This window comes from Danio rerio, chromosome 6 (genome assembly GCF_052040795.2).
Source record: "Danio rerio strain M-AB ecotype USA chromosome 6, GRCz13ab, whole genome shotgun sequence".
NCBI lineage: Eukaryota > Metazoa > Chordata > Actinopteri > Cypriniformes > Danionidae > Danio > Danio rerio.
Window position 1 is genome coordinate 37504240 of NC_141026.1, and position 20522 is coordinate 37524761.

A 20522-nucleotide genomic window follows, 5' to 3' on the forward strand; every position below is an offset into this window, starting at 1 on the left:
TTCTTTTCTTTTTTGTAATTTTGAGAAAAACTGTTAATAAACATGTTTCAAATCTTCTTCAGATCATCATGTGCTAGCTCGTTGTTCACCATAATGGTAGTAATGCCTGAGTTTTGCAAAAAATGCCACTCCTGTTACTGTCCACACTGTTACTGTTTTGCTCATGGCTTAAACATGGTTTATAGATCAGTTTAAACCATGTGCATGATTTTTTCAGGGAACGGCACGCTTGTCGGCTACAGAAAAGCGGAAATGATACAGGGCACGTCATGGTGCAAACCAGAATAAAATATTGATTTTAAAATAATAGTTTTATTTGCCATTTTCAGTATTTCACTATTTGTACTCTAATATCTGTATGAAAATGCTCTTTATATTTAATTTGGCTTTTTGGACAATTGATGTGATGTCTTAGATGTGACATTGAAAAATGTTGCTGTGTTTTCTTTGGATAATTCAGTAACCATCATTTTGTTATTGGTAATCGAATGAGAGTGTGAGAGCAAACAAGTTGCCTATATAGTTCCTATTGTAATGTTAACTCTGGTACTCCTCTCTCTACCCTGTTAATGATTATTATATATTATATATAATAGTTTTTAAATCACTTAAAAACAGGATTTAATTGCATTGCAATCTATTTTTTTACTAAATGAAATACATTAAATTTACAATGTGTCATCATAGCAAGCTTTTTTAGATAACTCTTGTTTAGTAATAGCTTTTAAAAAAATACTATTGTTGGTGTTCTAATCTATAACAGGCATGCGCAGTGTAAAGTGAGGGACATTTTAGCCCTTGGAAAATGTAAATATTATAGTAACTATTTATTTTAAACACCTTTAAAAAGGTATGAGAATGTTCTGTAAAAGGGGAACATTTGGCCTGTGTTACATGTGAAAATTCTGTAAAAAATGCTATGTAGTATCCTGAACTGGATCAGTATATTTTTTCTTATAGTTCAACATGTGCTCCTTCAACTGAAATTATAAAAATACCAGAAAATGTAAATAAATAAATAAATAAATCAGTGACAGTTACTACCCTGAAATGGCACTGAATATTAGGAATGAACCATAAATTAAAAAAACGATTAATTAATTTGATTAATGAAATTTCTTAATTTGTGCATTCAGTCTTCTCTGTCAAATTGCATTACATCCTTTTTTTTTAATAAAACAGTTTCTTAATCTTCTGACAAAAGACTTCTGACTCTGTTCCCCCAAATTGTCATCTCTTGGTTGTACAAAAATAGAGGACTACTTGGATTAAAAATAGTCAGAGTATGAAGGTTACAATGAGTTATTTTATCTGAAGAAGGAATATTAGGTTAGTTGTTGTTCATCTTTATAACTATGACTGGTATTGTATTTAATTAAATTATTATTGACTACTGTTTTCTTAAAGTGCTACAATACTTGCAGATAATTGCTACTGTTTGCAATAGATTACGTTAGATGGCACATAAGGAGCAAATATTTTAATCATTTATTGAATCATTTATTCGTTTTCAGCTTAGTCCCTTTATTAATCTGGGGTCGCCACAACGGAATGAACTGCCAACATATCCAGCTTATGTTTTACGAAGCTGAGGTCCTTGCAGCCGCAACCCATCACTATATATATACTTAAATCACCTGTACAGCATGTTTTTGGACAGTGGGGGAAACTCAAACACCCGGAGGAAACCCACACCAACACAAGGAAAACATGCAAGTTCCCCATGGAAATGCCAACTGGCTCAGCCCAGGCTTTGAGGCGATTGTGCTACTCACTGCACCACCGTGATATGTTTAAAATACTAAAAATAAAATATTGTGCTGCTATTGTCACATCTTTTTACTAAGAGTAAATACCCTATTACTAGCCTACACTCAGTGTAGGCTTAAAAATATAGAATGGACGCAAATGCGCTGTACTTCACATTAACATTAGGCATATCTTTTTTTTTTTTTCATTTAAACGTACGCCCACTTTTAATTTGAAAAACGTAAACCTTTGCCCCGCCTCTTACGTTTATTTTCTCTTGCTTTCAATGCGGATTGATAGCGATATGTTAAGAAAGCACGCAGGAAAGTTTTGCTTTGCGAGTTATCCATCCTGAATTGGTAAACGGTGTGTGCTCCGTTCTGCTTTGCCGATTGCAAAGCGTGATTGGGAAACGGTTTGCCAGAATATACCCTGACCCATGGTGTCTGTTTTAGGTCTTTCTCCTCGGTTAAAAAACACAAACAGCTCGGGGGGAGCCAGAACTCAGTCTAACTCTTGCGGTCCATGTCTTGTTTTAGCCCGAGGTAACTCTTGGTTTCCCAGGCGTGCTTGCTTTTGACAGAGCAACTTTTGTAGAAATCACTATTTTCAACCCGACGTCGCCGAAGTGAATTCCACTAACGTTAGGTGTTGCGTTTGAACAAATGTGAACGATCTACCCACTCGTTCCCATTCAAGAGGGCAGCCCTAAGCTTTAGCTGGTGTGGCAGTGCCAGAATCCTGCTTCCTGGGCTTGTCCGTTTCCAACAACTTCACGCCAGCGCCATAACCTAGCCCACACATCCTTTTTCGAAAGGATTGTTGCGAGGGCAGAGCGCCATTGGCTGAAAGGGGGAATTCCACCTGCTTTCATTGGAACACGGCTTCATCACAGGTTTGGAGGAGGAGAAAGACACCTCGCGAACGTTCAACACCCAACAGTGGCGTGCAGGGAGAGCGGAGGATGACACCTAGTGGCAGAGAGTGGTTCTATGTGGATACAAGCTGAGGCAAGTTGGCAGTTCATTTTATACTTTTTACCACATGTTGCTTCTTAAAGGTAATTTGAAAGTTGCATAAATTAAGCTTTCTCTGAAAGCAATTATTAAACATCGCGAAAGGGAAGAAGGGAGAAGGAAAAAATGTTCACTGATTGTTGCTGGCTGGGTGTCATATAATTTTTATTATTATTATTATTATTATTATTATTATTCATTTTTTATTTGGCTTAGTCTCTTTATTCATGATTGGTTGCTAAAGTGGAATGAACTGCCAAATTATCCAGCTTATGTTTTACACAGCGGATGCCTTTCCAGCTGCAACTCAGTACTGGGAAATTATTATTATTATTATTATTATTATTATTATTGCCTGTATTATTATTGGCATCAATATTTTCATCACGTAATATTACCTTTATCATCACTATTATTTTGTTGCTATAATTATTATTATAATGTAATATCATCATTATGACTAATGCTACATACTATTTAAATCATTGTTACTCTGATCATTGCTATTTCAATTTATGTTTGATTTCCTTTTGTGTTCTGTGTTTACAGTATTTTGTATGTTTTGAGGTCTTTATAATAAAAAAGAAATGAAAGAAAAAAACAATTAATTTTCAGTTTAATTATGGCTTATTTCAAACTTTTATTGTTTCCTCAACTTAAATATTTTCAGTTTATGTTAGGCTATATTATGGTCAAACTAAAACTTTTAATTTTAATCTGTTCATACAGGCTAACCATTTTTCAAATATATACATTTTGTTTGAGTGCTTTGATACCATATGAATTAATTAATTAATTATATTTTAAAATAAATAAATACATTTTGCTCTTTAAAATAAAGGTCCTATTGGTGCTTATGGTTCAATTCAATTCAGCTTTATTTGTATAGCGCTTTTACAATGTAGATTGTGTCAAAGCAGCTTCACATAAATGGTCATAGTAACTGGAACAGTGTGGTTCAGGTTTTAGTGTTTAAGTTCAGTTCAGTTCAGTTTAGCTCAGTTCAGTGTGATTTAATCATTACTGAGAGTAAAAAGAATCTATGAATCCATGAAGAATCTTTCTCATCCAATGGGGAATATGCACACAGACTTTTAATTTCAGAAAGCCAGCCTCAGGGCTTCTGGTTAATTGTCATCCTATACAAAATCGCTGCGTTTAAGGTCTGATGTCTTTAAAACACTGTGATCTTAAGTGGATAAAGTGGGTATCAGACCTAACAAGAAGCACTGCATTAAATTTTTCCTATTTTTCCACAGCATGTCTTTAAAATATGAAAATTTATTTTACTCCTGTATTTTCAATGGATTTTCTGTGCTAGCCTGCTGCTAATGACAACACCTGCGTTTAAACAGCCTTTCATATCTTTTAACGGTTAACAACCAAAATGGATGCTTAAGTCTATTTAACTGATTATATTTGAATTACATTACAGCATCTATGCTGTAAAAGGAACCTTATGAAATTGATAATAGTCACATAAAGCTTTCAAGCTTTTTACCGGAAGTTCATCATTGGCTGAAACACTCTAGCTGTGCATAAAGCCCATTGAACATTTACATTAAACAAAAGGCTCTTTAGTTTAAAAATGTAACAGAGTGTTCTTTCACGTATTGCTAGGTTACATATTTTAACACTATAGATTACAATACATATTAATACATATTAATTAAACCTTTCCTTGAGAAGATCATGTCAGGCAAAACATTCCACTATGCTAAATCTGAAATTACAAATAACTTGGTATCAAAACAAAATATGCTACGGGCATCATGATGGTGCAATGGGTAGCCAGATCACCTCACAGCAAGAAGGTTCGAGCCTTGGCTGGGTCAGTTGGCATTTCTGTATGGAGTTTGCATGTTCTCCCCATGTTCATGTGGGTTTCCTTCGGGTACTCCGATTTCCCCCACCAGTCCAAAGACGGGTGAATAAGCTAGATTGGCCATAGTGTTTGTGTGTGAATGAGTGTGTATGGATGTTTCCCAGTGATAGGTTGCAGCCGGAAGGGCATCCTCTGTTTAAAACATATGGTGAATAAGTTGCCGGTTCCTTCCACTGTGGTGACCCCAGATTGATAAAGAGACTAAGCTGAAAAGAAAATGAATGAATGAAGGAATGAATGAATGAATGAATGAATGAATGAATGAATGAATGAATTAATTAATTAATTAATTAATTAATTAATGAACGAAAAATGCTGTTTTTTTTTCTCCAAAGAGGAAAATATGTATTGTGTAAATTAGTTACAACTGACTTTTATCAATATATGGATGCTTTTCATGTTGCTTAGAAGCACTGCAATCATTAAATTGTAAACATTTCAGCAGTTTATTTTAAAATATTTTAAAAGTATTGAAAATCAAAATAAAGCCATGTGAGCACTTTTGTAACACTTTACTGTCTCCCATTATGTGTTAAAAACTTCTATAAACACTCTTGACGCCTACTTAAACACTTAAGTGTTTAACTGGAAATGCAACATGACTACAAACAAGTGGTCAAGTGTAAACAAGTCAAGTTTGTAAATACATGGACAGCCCAATTCTTGCACCTGTAATTCTTTGAAATTCTTTTGCTATATTTTTATGTATTTCTTTATACAAAGGGATGCCAGTAAGCTTATTGAAACAAGTAGGTTTTATATGTGAAACACTTTGCTATTTCATAATCAGAATACATTACAAGTTAAGCCATTTTTGTGTTTTACCCATAACATGGCCTTTCTGTTTTCTTGTCATTATATATTGTCTTATCTCCTAAAATTAGCATTTTTCCCAAGCTCCTATGGATAAATTGAGTTTCCCTTTTATATTGTTATTTAATATGTTATTTTCATTGCCTTTAATGTGAAATAAGTGAACATAAATAAAAGGAGTCTCAGAAAAATTGTCATTTTAGAAAAAAATTTCAGATGGCACCTTTTGTGGTTTTTGCATCTGAAATCTTCATATATTTACACAAGAACCACTACTACTGGACATTTTTGTAGACCTATGCATAAAATTACAATTATACATTATGAATTGCATTATGAATTATTAGGGCGACACTGTAGCTCAGTGCTTAGCACTGTCACCTCACAGTAAGAAGGTTGCTGGTTCAAGTCTCGGATGTGACAGTAAGCATTTCTGTGTGGGTTTCTGTGTGGGTGTGAGTTTTCTCCAGGTGCTCCGGTTTCCCCCACAGTCCAAAGACATGCGCTATAGGTGAATTAAATAAACTAAATAGGTCATGTGTGTGGATGAGTGTGAATGGATGTTTCCCAGAATTAGGTTGCAGCTGGAAGGGCATCTGCTGCTGCAAAAAAATAAAAAATTAAAACATATGCTGGATAAGTTGGCGGTTCATTTCGCTGTGGTGACTTGTAATGAATAACGGGACTAAGCCGAAGAAAAATGATTGGATGAATGGTTTCAATGTTGTTGTTGTTATTATTATTATTATTATTTTGCAAGATATAATTTTAAAGCATAAAAATGCAATAATACTGCCAGCAAATATTATACTAATAAAATTATAAATTGATTAGATTACAAATCTCCAAACACTACCTATTACAGAAGCGTCCTCTACAAGACAAATTAACCCCAAACAAACCTAGTTTTGAACAAAACTTTGAATATGCTCTTACTAACATACTACTGATGAACTGTGTAAATTTTGCAATTAAAGCAAAGTGGAAGTACTGGAGTCTCTTGTGGTTCTCAAACTCATAAGTGGATTGTAACAGGAGTTGCCCTTCAGATGGTAACCATGCATTATGTGCCCCTCTGGCATTGTCAGCTCTAAACACTGAACAACTGCTAACAGATGGGCAGACATGGCAAAAGAAACTGTAAATAATGGTAATGTTCCAACTCGGGTCCAATAGTAATCCATTTTATGAAGCCAATCCAGTAACCTTGAAAAGTCTGAAAGCTGATGATAGATAAAGTCTGCTCTTTATTCTGATTGGCCAACTGTTTCATTCTGCTTTCATCTGTTCTTATTTGAGTGTTTTTCACAGCTTTTTTATGGTAAAATAATCATGATACTAATTGGATTTTTTGGTGTTTAAAAAAAGATTTTGTATACAAATACACTAAATATATGTTTGTAATTTAAAATTTTTTTTTTTGTAAATCAAATTAAAAAAAACAATCTCGATATATAGAAAGGCAACAGTAACTCAAATAACCGCTCATTACATCCGATGTATGCAGAAGAGCATTTCTGAACACACAACACATCCAACCTTGAGGCAGATGGGCTACAGCAGTAGAAGACCTCACCGGCTGCCACTCCTGTCACCTAAGAACTGGAAACTGAGGCACAATTTGCACAGGCTTACCAAAATTGAACAATAAAAGATTGGAAAATGTTGTCTGGTCTAATGAGTCTCGATTTCTGCTGCAACATTCGGATCAGGCCCGGATTGGCTAATTGGGAGGACCGGGAGAATTCCCGGTGGGCCTGTCCGTTTTTTGGCCACAAGGGCCGGTGTCCCTAGCTCCAGAATCTGTTGCTCTCAACAGTCACACTTTTTAAAAATAATTTATTTATTTACTTAACCACAGCCTTCTTATTCAATATTTTATCTACTTTCTCGCAGCCTCATGATCAAGATGCAGCCTGCAGGTTAATTGTCATATAACTGTTGTAGTCGAGTGGTTAGCATGTTAGGTTTTGACACCACAGACCTGGGTTTGATCCTCATCTAAGTAATTTTTTTTTTCTTTTTTATTGTTAAGACATATAATACTGTTAGGGTTGTTGAACATTTGAAGTTCTTGAAGTTCTAAAGCACTGGGACGAAGTATTCTGGCACAACATCTTTTTCCATATCTCCCAGTGGAAATATAAATATTTGTATTGTGAAGTATGGTAGTGTATAAAAAGGTTCTAAGTGGCTTGCAAATAAGACTGCTAATGTAAACAGCATGCATTAGAAAAGCGTGCATTGCTTCGTCTTTCACCCTCTCCTTGGCTGTTTGGGATGTAAAACAAGCCTTAATGGTCTGATTTGATGTAGGATGTGCTAATTAGTGAGCACAGGTGTTACTTCTTGGGTTTAAAAATGTTTATGGCTCTCAAGAGGAGAAACAAGGAGATTTTGTGTGAAATATTGGTGTGTGTGAGAAGTGGGTGTAATAATTGGGTGAGTAATTTATGCAATGCCAGACTAAACAGTGTTTTTTCCAACCCAGGCTCATTCTAAAAAAGTACCGCCATATACATTTCTGGGAAGCACCAAATATGCCAGGAACTATATTTTTTGGCAGTTTATGTTTTTGTGAAATTTACCAGAGGCCACTGTGTTTGCTTTTTTCAGATCTCAAATTTCTCTTGCGAGTGTCATTCGCGTCTGCTGTTCTCGCATAAATCCACAGCTGTTATCTGACTAACTGACCTACCGAATGTCTGACCGAACGACTGACCCTCTTCCTTCCTTAAACCCAACTGTTAGTGTTTTTAAAAGCACCAATTGACCCACCCAACAACTTGCCTAAACCCAGAAAAGCCCTCGCCTGATTTTCACCACGTTTTCAAATAAAACCACATTCTCACCATGTTATTTACGTGTTTATTTTATTTTTTGGCTTCTGTTTTTCACTTACCTGCTTTCTAGAGCTGTTCTTTGCTGGAATTGACCCTCGTCGTCGTGGTCAACTTCTCTCTGCATTTCAAGTTGTACATGGCGAGCTAACTGGACAAACTAGTAATAGCGGGAAAGCCATCCATATGGAGGTCAGCAGTGAGCTGGTAACCATGAAAAAGAACTTCCTCATACCACCTCATAGCATTTGTTTTAAAACCGAAATGCAGCCATACATGCTACAGGCTACATAATTTTTGATCTTTAAAAACATATATTAGGCCACATTTTCAGAATGAACCTATTTCTGCAGTAGTCACTGTGTCAAATTAATATGATTGTTTCTTTGGCCCATTCTACACTCCAAAAAAATATTTTTCTCAACACAATTCTTGAGATTTCATTGGGACAACTTAATTTTTTTTTTTATATTCAATCCACATAAATTTGTTAAAAGTGTTAAGTTAACACATTTTCCAGAGATGGGTTGCAGCTGGAAGGGCATCCGCTGCGTAAAACATGTGCTGGATAAGTTGGCGGTTCATTCTGCTGTGGCGACCCCAGATTAATAAAGGGACTACGCCAAAAAGAAAATTAAAGAATGAAAGTTAACTTAATCAATTTGTGTTGGGACAACATGAATGAATTGTTTGGAACCCTGCATTTTTTTACAGTGTACATTCAAAGAATGGCATTTGCTGTTTGTTTAAACTTATTTAAAATTAGTTAAAACAACAAAATTCTCAAGTTTTTTGGGGGGTAACCTTATTTTGTCAGCTTCAATCTACTTAAATGTGTCCTAAAATTTATTCATGCTGTCCCAACAAAAATAAAATGTTCTTGAACCTAGCATTTTTCACAGTGTAGTAAACATTGTGTGTGTGTGTTTGTGTGTGCGTGTGTGTGTGTGTGTGTTTAATAGATATCTTATTGGTCAAACTCTTCAATAATGTTCAATTTGTTGTTAGTTAATGTATTTATCTACATAAAATAATAATAAACAATACTTGTACAGCATTTATTAATCGGAGTTCTGTCAGGGTTCTGCCACTCTGGTCTTTGTAAATTCTTGTTTTGGTAGCAGAGCTCTGACACTACCCATGTCCGGTCCTGTTTCTGTCTCTGTGTGCGCGCGCGCCGTCAAGGGTGTACGCAGAGTGTGCGCGATGCCGCTTGATGTGGCCGCGCACGCACTGCGTCCGTCAGACGCGCGCGCTCTTGTACTAGTGTCTGTGTTTTCGTCTGTCAGCAGCGTGGTGTTTCATTCCCAGCGTCTCAGTCTTGTTGGTTTCGGTTTTGGTCGGCGCTGGGATGAAGCATGCACGCTGCGTGTGTGAGTGCACGATGAGTGTTTTCATTCATCGTGTGCTCGTGTCTTGCGTCTTTTGTCAAAGCACGTGGCATGGTGTTTACATTGTGGTCACGTGCTTTTGTCGTGTGTTTCAGTGTAGTGTTATGTGAGCGCATGGCTTGTATTGTCTCTCTGTGTCATGCGCTCTCCCGTCTATTGTCTAGTCCCTCCCTCCTGGTTTACTCATTATTAGTTTGTCATGTTCACCTGTGTGTCAATTTACTTTTTGCTTTATAATCCCCCTCATGTTTTCAGTCCTTTGTCAGTTCGTCGTCGATATTCCCTCTGTGTTCCTGTTCCAGTCATGTCTTGCCAGCCCAGCCAAGTTTGTCTGTTTTTGATTCATGTTTTCCCCCTCGGGGTAGTTTATTTTGCCTTTTTGTTTTATTTGTACTTTATTATTAATAAAACCTAATTATTGTTTGCACTTGAGTCCTCGCTCCTTTTCCCCTCACCGAACCCTGACAGAGTTCATCATAGTTATGATTAATTATAACCATACTTGGTTGTTTACATTAATGCACTGTGAGCATACGTTAACTAACATTGTTCACACAATATACAGTTAACAAAGATGAATAAATAAGGTACTAAATGTATTGTTCATTGTTTGTTCATGTTATTAAACATATTAACTATCTTAATGCAACCTTATTGTACAAAGTTACTGTCAGTAAATCTAATAAACAATCTATCAATAATCCAAAATAAAAAAAAAGACTATCGAATATAAATAAATAAATAACTACACATTTGAAGTCTATCTAATCTGTCTGCTTGATGGCCACTTTTTTTTGTAAGATGGCTGTTAGATGTCACAACCTAAATGTTGTTTAAGCCAAGACATCAATTTGACATCTATTAAAAGCTAAATTGATTAGCAGGATTAGACTACAGATGAAATTACTTATTTTAAACAAAAGCAAACAAACAATCTTTCTCTAGACTACTAAACCTAAAAAAATCTCCTAGTAAAATTTTCAACATAGGCTCATTCTGAAACCATCACCCTATAAACACTGATGGAGGTCACAAATTATGTAGCCAGAAATACATATAAGGCTGCATTTAATCTTTAAAGGAACACTATACGACATGGTACGCCTTTCCTTTTCTTGCTTACCAGATGACCGCTTAACTCACAGCTTTCCGTCTGTTACTAGTTTGTCCAGTGGTTCGACATGTACATCAGCAGACACAAAGCGAAGTTGAATACGACAATGAGGTTCGAGTCCAGTGAAGAACGGTTCTAGAAAGCAGACTGGACAAAAATAAAGTTAATCAATTTCAGTGCTGTTTAAAACAATATTGGTTGGGTTTAGGGAAGGGGTAGGGTGGGGGTATCGGTCGATTGGTTAGTTAGTAAGTCAGTCAGTCGACAGTGTGCTCTGGTGAATTAACACAAGAACAGCAGGTATATGATTGGCACTCCTGAGAGAAATTTGAGATCTGAAAAAGCATACACAGTGACCTTGGTGGATTTACGAAAACAAAAACTGCAAAAAATGTTGCTGCTGGGATGTATTTCGCTCTCTCCAGAAATGTATATAGTAGTACTAATCAGAATGAGCCTGGGTTGCATCAAAAAGTTGATGTAGCAGAGATCAAGCTACCATAATGCAATCTGAACATCTAAATTAATGAAAAATACCCATGAATCAAAAACATGCATAGCTTTCCTTTATAGCATTATTACACATAGAAGCACCAAATACTATCTACTCTCTGTTGTTTTTGCTATATTTGAAACCTGGTCAGCATCACAGATGTGGCACGCTATTTTTTGTTTGAACATTGTTTAGCATCCCAGTCCTGATTATATGAGACAAAAGACCCCTTTTTGCCCCTTAAGTGTCAAATGAAATGAGTCAAAATTAGGCTGATATTGTGCAGTCAATAGAAGGGGTGAAAGAAGAATTGTGTAGATTAGAGGGAGGGTAGAGTAGAGGGAGAACTTTTTATACAGTTTTATTTTTAAAGCAGATAAAAAGAATAATCTCTTTTTATTGCTTTTTGTGCTTTATTTAAGCTGATGCAGTCTTTGCTGTCTTTTTCTTTTGAAGTGTTAGAAAGGTGCTAAGATATATCTCCTTCTGCAGAACGCTTTGGCAAACTTCAGTCAAAGTGATATCAGATATGAACGATTTTGGAGGTTTTGCTTAAGCCTGGACTTTTAGTGACTCCTGAACCTTTTGAGGATGATTCAGAGCACTGACTGAGGGAAGCTTGAGGCAGAAACACAGCAGGGTGACTTTTGCTGAAGGCAAACCTAAAGCAAAAATGTGTTTAAAAGGATAGTTCATCCAAAATTATCGCATCATTTACTCGCTCTTTATTAGTCACAAACCTATGTGAGATGCTTTATTTTGTTGAACACAAAAGAACATTTTTGGAAGAATGCTGAAAACCAGTAACCATTGATTTCTATTGCAGCTGTTTTTCTTATGGATATTTACCGTTTTTTAAACATTCAAAATATCTTTTTTGAAACTCATGAATCATCAATCTCTTAACTAAGACAGAGAAATATAGGGGTACAAACTAATGTGTTGTTATAGTTATAAGAAACATGATTTAAGTTATTCTACATGTTAGCATAACAAAACAACTTTAGTTGGCATATCAACAAAACATAATATTTAAAATAAATAAATAAATAAATAATATATATATATATATATATATATATATATATATATATATATATATATTTTTTTTTTTTTTTTTAAATATTATGTTTTGTTGATTCACCAGAGCACACTGTCGACTGACTGACTTACTAACTAACCAATCGACCGATACCCCCACCCTACCCCTTCCCTAAACCCAACCAATATTGTTTTAAAAAGCACTGAAATTGATTAACTTTATTTTTGTCCAGTCTGCTTTCTAGAACCGTTCTTCACTGGACTCGAACCTCATTGTCGTAGTCAACTTCGCTTTGCGTCTGCTGATGTACATGTCGAACCACTGGACAAACTAGTAACAGTCGGAAAGCTGTGAGTTAAGCGGTCATCTGGTAAGCAAGAAAAGGAAAGGCGTCATACCATGTCGTATAGTGTTCCTTTAAAGATTAAATGCAGCCTTATACTGTATGTATTTCTGGCTACATAATTTGTGACCTCCATCATATATATATATATATATATATATATATATATATATATATATATATATATATATATATATATATATATATATATATATATATATATATATATATAATATATATATATATATATATACACTATATGCCTGGTTCTCGAATCTCACCCACTTTTGGAACAGCAGATCAATAAACTCACTACAGTTTGACAAAGGTTGCTGCTGTTGGACGACATAATGTACTTTTAAGGCTTTCTAAGAGGAGATAGTAGTTGTTTAGATTGCAGTTGTGCAGTTTATTTATAAGGATAGCTCCTATTTTTAAATATTTATAATTTCAGAGATACAGCAAATCCATCAGTCTGTCACTGAGCCGAGCAAAGACATTTGACATTCCGCCGCAAGATGGCCACAGAGACTACCTAATAAGCCTACCTAATAGTGTTTGTTTTGCTTTGACTTTTTTGAGATTAATTATTGCAATATCCTGATTGCTACAGAAATATACTGGGGAATGTCTCTAGACTGATGGTATTTCGTGCCGTTCAGTCTTATAATCCTAAAATGTGAGCAAAATGACCTGTTTTTTCATCACTTTAGACAATACGCTAGAGAATTATTCAAATAGTAGCTCGTTTCTGAACTGGCAACTGTTTCTGCTGTTTTGAAATCAGCTGCATATGTGAATGAATGGCAGAAGAAAGTAGTTCCTCATACAAAAGAATTTTTAGACTGTCCGTGTTTGATTTTATTTTTTATATACATGATTATTGCCGTTGAACTGTTGTAAATACACAATATCACACTTGTAGCAGTGCAATATGGGTGTTTATTGTCACTGGTGGGACACTAAGGCACTCGACTTGTGGCCTCGTGTCAACGCATGCCTCCCACCAGTGCTATACACAGTCATATCACACTGCTACTCGTGTGACAATGCTCATTTATATATATACATCAGTTTTTAGTGTTGAATTATCGAAACCCAATCTCACAGCAGTTCGGAACTTGTTGACTTAGTGACTAATTTGTATTAATTTGTATTAAATTAAATTAAATTCACCTTAATTTGTATAGCGCTTTTACATTGTAGAATGTGTCAAAGCAGCTTCACATAAAAAATCATAGTGAATCAAATTGAAACAGTGTAGTTCCGATTTGAGAGTTTAAGTACAGTTCAGTTTAACTCAGTTCAGTGTGGTTTATTAATCACTACTGAGAGTCCAAACACTGGAGAGCAAATCCATTGATGTGCAGCTCTACAGATCCTGAACTATGCAAGCTAGTGGCCACAGCAGCGAGGAACAGACTTCACCAGTTGGCAAAAGTGAAGAATTAAAAAAAAACCTTGAGAGAAACCAGGCTTAGTTGTGCAGGACCATATCTCCACTGGCCAAACGTCTTGTGCAGAGCTGCAGTATCCCCAGGTGGAAATAGAGCATAAAGAGAATAATTAGCGTAGCTGCTGTTTATAATGTATATAAATAAGATGTAGAAACTTGTGTGGAGTACATTCATGTATCATACCGCTAAGTGATGCACTGAGTGTATGCTTTACTAAAAAAGCATCTTTAATCTAGTTTTCAATTGGAAGAGTGTGTCTGAGCCTCGAACATTATCAGAAAGGCTATTCCAGAGTTTGGGAGCCATAAATGAGAAGGCTCGACCTCCTTTACTCGACTTTGCTATTCTAGGTACTACCAGAAGCCTTGAGTTTTGAGATCTTAAAGAGCGCGGATTGGAGACAGAAGGTTGGTTAGATAAACAGGAGCTAGATTATTTAAAGCTTTATAGATAAGAGGCAATATTTTAAATTTGTATGATATGATCATATTTTTTAGACCTGTTAAGAACTCTGGCAGCTGCATTTTATACTAGCTGAAGTTTGTTAATAGAGGATGCAGGGCAGCCAGCAAACAGAGCATTACATTAATCCAGCCTTGAAGTCATAAAAGCATGAACTACATGAATCTATACATTGTTGTACAATTTGCTCATCCACAGTGAAAGGTAGGGGTAGGGTTGGGCTTTACAAATTTGCCACTTTTCTGATAACATGTAAAAATAGTGTGCGTAAAAACGTTTCCTTGTTAAATTAGGCTTATTCTGCTATCCTTTTATTTCCCAGCCTTTTATTTAGCAGTTTAGATTATTTTATGTTATTAACTATTTTATATGTTATTATTAAACACAATGAGTTGTAAACTGTGTTTTGATGAATATACTTCAGTCTTTTATGTATAGTTTTTAACAAGTAAACAATATTGTACACTTAAAGTAATTTAATGAACAGTTTAGATGTTGCATATTTACAAATGATTCCAATCAGTTAGTCTCTGTAATACCATTTTCACCATTAGGATGCTGGATCTGAAATTTAAGACTGTGTGTCCACTCAGTGGGTGTCCAGAGGAGAACAGGGAGCCAGCAGTGAAAAAAATTGGATGTTTAAATCTTAAAATCTGAGCATGAATTTCTACATCAACAGACTGATAAACTGTTTAAGCTGAAATAACAATATTCCCCAGAAATATAGGGCACAGAAACAGCACATGAAATGGACATACTTGAGGATATACTTATTTGTCTATGCCAGTTGTCTTTCCAGAAGGTTGTTTTTTTTTCAAGGATAATGTAACATTGTTATATGTAGAACAATTACTGGTTTTGAACAAACACTAAAAGAGAGCTGCATTCATCACTGAATTCAGAATAAAAGATAGTCTTAAAACCCCTGCTGATATTGAAATAAATTATACCTGCAAGACTTTAATATTACTCACACTCAAGTGGTTCTTAACTTTTATGAATAACTTGTTTCTGTTGAAAACAAAACAAGATATTTTGAAGAAATAACAAACAGGTTTGGAAATAGAGAAGCATGAGTACACGGTGATGACAAAATTTTCATTTTTCAAACTATCAATTTAAGCAAGAAAATAAGTATCATTCAAAAATGTTGTTTTCAAACTTTTCAAAAACAATTGTCTAATAATCACACTATAATAATAATAATAATAATAATAATAATAATAATAATAATAATAATAATAATAATAATAATAATAAAACAGATTTAAAGTATGAACTTAACAAACCCACAGCTATTTTGAATATTTGGTGATAGGTATAATTATAATTATTTTAACATATAAAGATTATCCATTTACTGTAGCTTCACTTTTCTAACCATAGATCTCATCTCTGCACTTCTAAATAGCTATTGGGTAATGACGTTTTTCTGTCATTTGTACAAATATGATATACAGTAGGTCTATATGGTATCGTTTATTAATGATTATTAATGTTTTTGATATTTAAATTCTTATAAAAACATATTTAAAATGCATATTTTGTATAACATTTAAATTCTAATTTGTAAAACTATTATTTTTACTTTTTATATAACACGTCAACTAAGAGAGGCTTCTTCTCACATCTTAGGCTAAATCTCACATTTATTTAATTGAAATGTTATTGATTTTCAGAGGAGGACTTAACCAATAAGAAAAGCAAGCAGTCGCTTAGGGCCCTGGGGAATTGGGGGCCCCTAACTAATACCAAGAAGCCTATATTCATCATAGCTCTTTTATAAATTTTTGTATTGTAAAATCTGTCTATGACTGTTAAGATTTAAATGTTATTATCTTTTTTCACGACGAGGGGCCCCCATAAATAATGGAACAATAATTCAACACTAATCAGACACACCTGAGCTAGCTAATCAAGCTCTTACTGGGCTTTCTAGAACATGCAGTTGTTTAGCAGTTTAGCAGAGACTGAAAGATCTGTAAGGTGTGACAGACAAAGGAGACATCCAAAACATGCAGTGTTGGTGATCCACAAGGAACGTGGTTGAGAAACACTTTAAATCCCCTACTTATTTGCATGCAGCTTATTTTTCAAAATTGCTAGGGTCCCATACCTGGAATTGCTTAGGCCCCCCAAGTCCGCCCCTGTTGATACAACTAGTCTACGCTTCAGACACTGAAAATTTATATTTTAAAAAGATCTAAAAGAATAAAAGTTAATCTGTCTGTCTGCCTTTCTGTACCATATGGTAGTAATGTTGGATTAAAGGATCAAAGTAAAACTGTTTTCTGTTGGCATTATAATTTGTGTAGTCTGTGAGTAATTAAATCAGTCTGCAAGGTTACGTCAAAATATGTGATGCAACTCATCGATGATAATAGATTAAGGTCGAGTTATTAAAGTTTCCACACTCCATCATTATGCGTGCGTGAAGTGACAAAAGTCAAGGTGGTTGAACAAGGTTTCTTACTATTATTCTATAACAAGGCTGTCAAAAACCACAAAAACAATCATTAATCTACGTTTGAACACATCAAGGCTAATTTTGCCCGTAAACCATATTCAGACATAAAATTTTGACACGTCGTCCTTGATGTAAAATGTCATTGCTTTTTTTAACCACTATAGCTGATGGCTTAGAATTATTGGAGCAGAGAAGCATTGAAGGAAATAACATGCTTTATCAGATGCTTTTTGAAGGCAATGACAAACGTCTTCAAGATTTACTAAAGGATTTGGGTTGTGAACACAGAAGGTCTTTATTTGCCTTTTTTGACCACTGAGTGTCACTATTGCATTTCTGTTGAAATGCATTCATATTTTGATCGTTCTAGAAGGCTCTGCTAAACTACATATGAAAAATGTAATATAGTACTATAACCAAATAAGTGAATGGTGCATGTAGGTGGCAAAACAAAGTTCTTAGAGTACAAACTAAGAAGAACTTGTTGAATAAAACAAATAAGTGCAATTATTGAATTGAAAGACCGAAAATTCAGCAGAGGTTGCAAATTTAAATGCATGAAGTGTACATTTTTGCAAACAATTGTTTTTATGATTACAAAAGTGATGCAATCACAGTCTCCTCAAGATATTAATATTTTGGCATCACGGTGGTGCAGTGAGTAGCACGTTTGCCTCACAGCAAGGTTGATGGTTCGAGCATCGGCTGGGTCAGGTAGCATTTCTGTGTGGAGTTTGCATGTTCTCCCCGTGATCGCGTGGGTGTGCTCCGGTTTCCCCCAGTCCAAAGACATGCGGTACAGGTGAATTGGGTAAGCTGAATTGTCAGTTGTGTATGTGTGAATGAATGTGTATGGATGTTTGCCAGTGATGGGTTCCAGCTGAAAGGACATCCGCTGCGTAAAACATGCTGATAAGTTGGGGGTTCATTCAGCAGTGGTGACCCCAGATGAAAAAGGGTATTAAGCCAAAAAGAAAATGAATAAAACAACATTTTGATGCTTCTATTGTTATAAAGAAACGTAATATTAAACTGTAAACCTCCTTTATTTACATGAAAACCAGTGGTGCCAAAACAACAAAAGAGTCTTGGTAGTCATTTTAATCCAAGTTCTCCCCATTTACCTAATTTATCAGATTGTGGTGTGCATGTTTGTGTGTGTGTGTGTGTGTGTTTGTGTGTGTGTGTGTGTGTGTGTGTAAGCCTTTGTGTGCATTTATTATTATTATTAATAATATTATTTATTTTTACATATAAACAAAAACCTAATTTTTGTTTTAGAATGTTATTTATTGATTGATTCCAAATATAAACGCAACATATAATTTCTAACCTAAACAAAACTATATATTATTTATTCAAACAGTTACTTAGGTGTCATGGTGGTGCAATGGGTGGCACGATCACCTCACAGCAAGATGGTTGCTGGTTTGAGGCCTGGCTGGGTAAGTGACATTTCAGTGTAAAATTTGCATGTTCTCCCTCTGTTCGTGTTGGTTTCCTCCAGGTGCTCCGGTTTGCCCCACAAGTCCAAAGACATGTGGAATTGAATTGAATAAGCTAATTTATTTATACATTTGTTCATTTAATGATTTGTTTGTTTAAAAAAAGACTTAGTTAACATACAGTCGTTTATTTTATTTCTTTTCTTATCCATTCTTTCAATTATGTTTGTTAATTTTTTCAAAGAATTTTAATTAGAATTTTATATATTTTTTCTTTGTTTGTATATTTGTTTGTTTGGTTGCTGTTTTTTCATCATCTTAAATACAGTTTTTGTTCTTTCTTTCTTTCTTTCTTTCTTTCTTTCTTTCTTTCTTTCTTTCTTTCTTTCTTTCATTCATTCTTTCTTTCGTTTGTTTTGTGCCAATATTCATTCATCTTTACATTTTTTTCATTCAAATAATATTTGGTTGACTTTTTAAAATATTCATTACTATTATTATTACTTTTTTACTCTTAAGTCTTTGAATAAGGGCTTTCAGGTAAATATTTCAGGTAAATATATATATCTTGACAGCAGTCAGACTCTCACTTTTTTTACGCAACACATGACACATCTTTGCTGTACAACCTTGATAGCCTAAAATACCCAGGCTGATGACCTGAGGCAACGGATGTGTTTTTGACATTTCCAACATAATAGTGGCAGTGACGTCATCCTTGGGTTTCACGATGTAAGTGAACATGTTCCAACACTCCTCCTTGTGTCCAGAGTTTTCCAGTCTCTCTCCCACAGCCAAAACTTTAGGACAGCAGATCCCCTAAAGACCCCGGCTGCCGGTCAGTAAACCACTGCCAAATACTTTTCTTCTATATGCAACATGAGACACGTACAGTAGCAGCAGCGCTTCTCTTATATAACTGGATCAAATTGTTTTTTTTTTTGCATGGTTGGAGAGTAAAATGACCAATAAGATAACAGCAGAAAAATTAACCACTATTATTATATTTTCTCAGTTGATAGATTAAAAAATTGCATGTTTTGAATATATAAAAAGATTGTAAAATGTGATGTTCAAATATAAAAACTATTTAATTTATTTAATTCAATCATTGTTTTATTAAGTATACATACACTAATCTGCAGAGATTTATAGCATAAAAATCAGAATATTGGATAAAGCTCTTTAAATTTTTTGCTTTGTTAAAGTCAAATGTTACTTTGACTTGTATTTCACCGCAAACAATGAAAGAGCATCTTTTTTTTTTTTTTACAAATTTTCAAAAATAAACACATATTCCAATTTTGATTTTTGTGACATAAAAAAATGGAACAGTAAAGCATTTGCCAGTTTGTAATTTGCGCTTCAAAATGCACCACACATTCTGTATTGAAGACAGGCCAGTCAAGTACCTGTATCCTCTTCTTCTGAAACCTAGACTTGGTAATGTGTGCAGAATGTAGTTTTGCATTGAAAAATGCATAGGCGTCCCTGAAAAAGAAGGCAGCATATTGTGCTCCAAAATCGCTATGTATTAACAGTGCTTCTGGACCCTGTTAACATTCCTTTTGACACAGTACAATTTTAAGAGGCCTTTGTGGATGTTCTGTGGTACTTATGACAAAAATTTGCCAAAGTAGTTCTAAGCCCATGTGGGGATATCACTTATATGAATGAGGATTCTTGATGCAGTGCTGCCTGTGGGATCATGCTTGTTCATCTTAGGCCTGTGGCGTTGTTCTTTGCGCACTAAAATGTCTCTAGATTCCTTGAATCTTTTAATTATGCTATGTACTGATGAAGGTGAAACATCAAAAAGTCTTCCTCTCTTTCTTTAAGAAACATTATTTTTAAACATTCCAATAATTTTCTCACGTATTTGTAGGCAAAAGGACTAGACCTTTCTTGGATGCAGTCAAATTGCTCCTGTCCAAACTTGTGTGTTGCATGTCTGAATGGCAGGAAATAATGCATATTTACTAATGAAATTAAGTTGACCAGA

The 20522-nt window shown here is 34.8% G+C and overlaps 2 protein-coding genes and 1 long non-coding RNA gene across 3 annotated transcripts in view; 2 read left to right on the forward strand and 1 right to left on the reverse strand.

The window, feature by feature from the left end:
- The window catches only part of nos1apa (nitric oxide synthase 1 (neuronal) adaptor protein a), a 220310-nt gene extending 217768 nt beyond the window's left edge, over positions 1–2542 (reverse strand). The window contains exon 1 of the mRNA XM_087257590.1: positions 2191–2542. The gene's annotated coding sequence lies outside the window, so the exon portion shown is untranslated. The remainder of the gene's footprint in view (positions 1–2190) is intronic.
- Positions 1–20522, forward strand: part of rgs4 (regulator of G protein signaling 4) — a 58945-nt gene that overhangs the window by 4758 nt on the left and 33665 nt on the right. The window contains 1 exon segment of the mRNA NM_001442130.1: positions 2192–2759. The gene's annotated coding sequence lies outside the window, so the exon portion shown is untranslated.
- Positions 7549–12334, forward strand: LOC147843592 (uncharacterized). Its single transcript, XR_015493914.1, has 3 exons — positions 7549–8209; positions 9070–9373; positions 10163–12334. It is a non-coding gene; the product is annotated as an uncharacterized LOC147843592 (long non-coding RNA).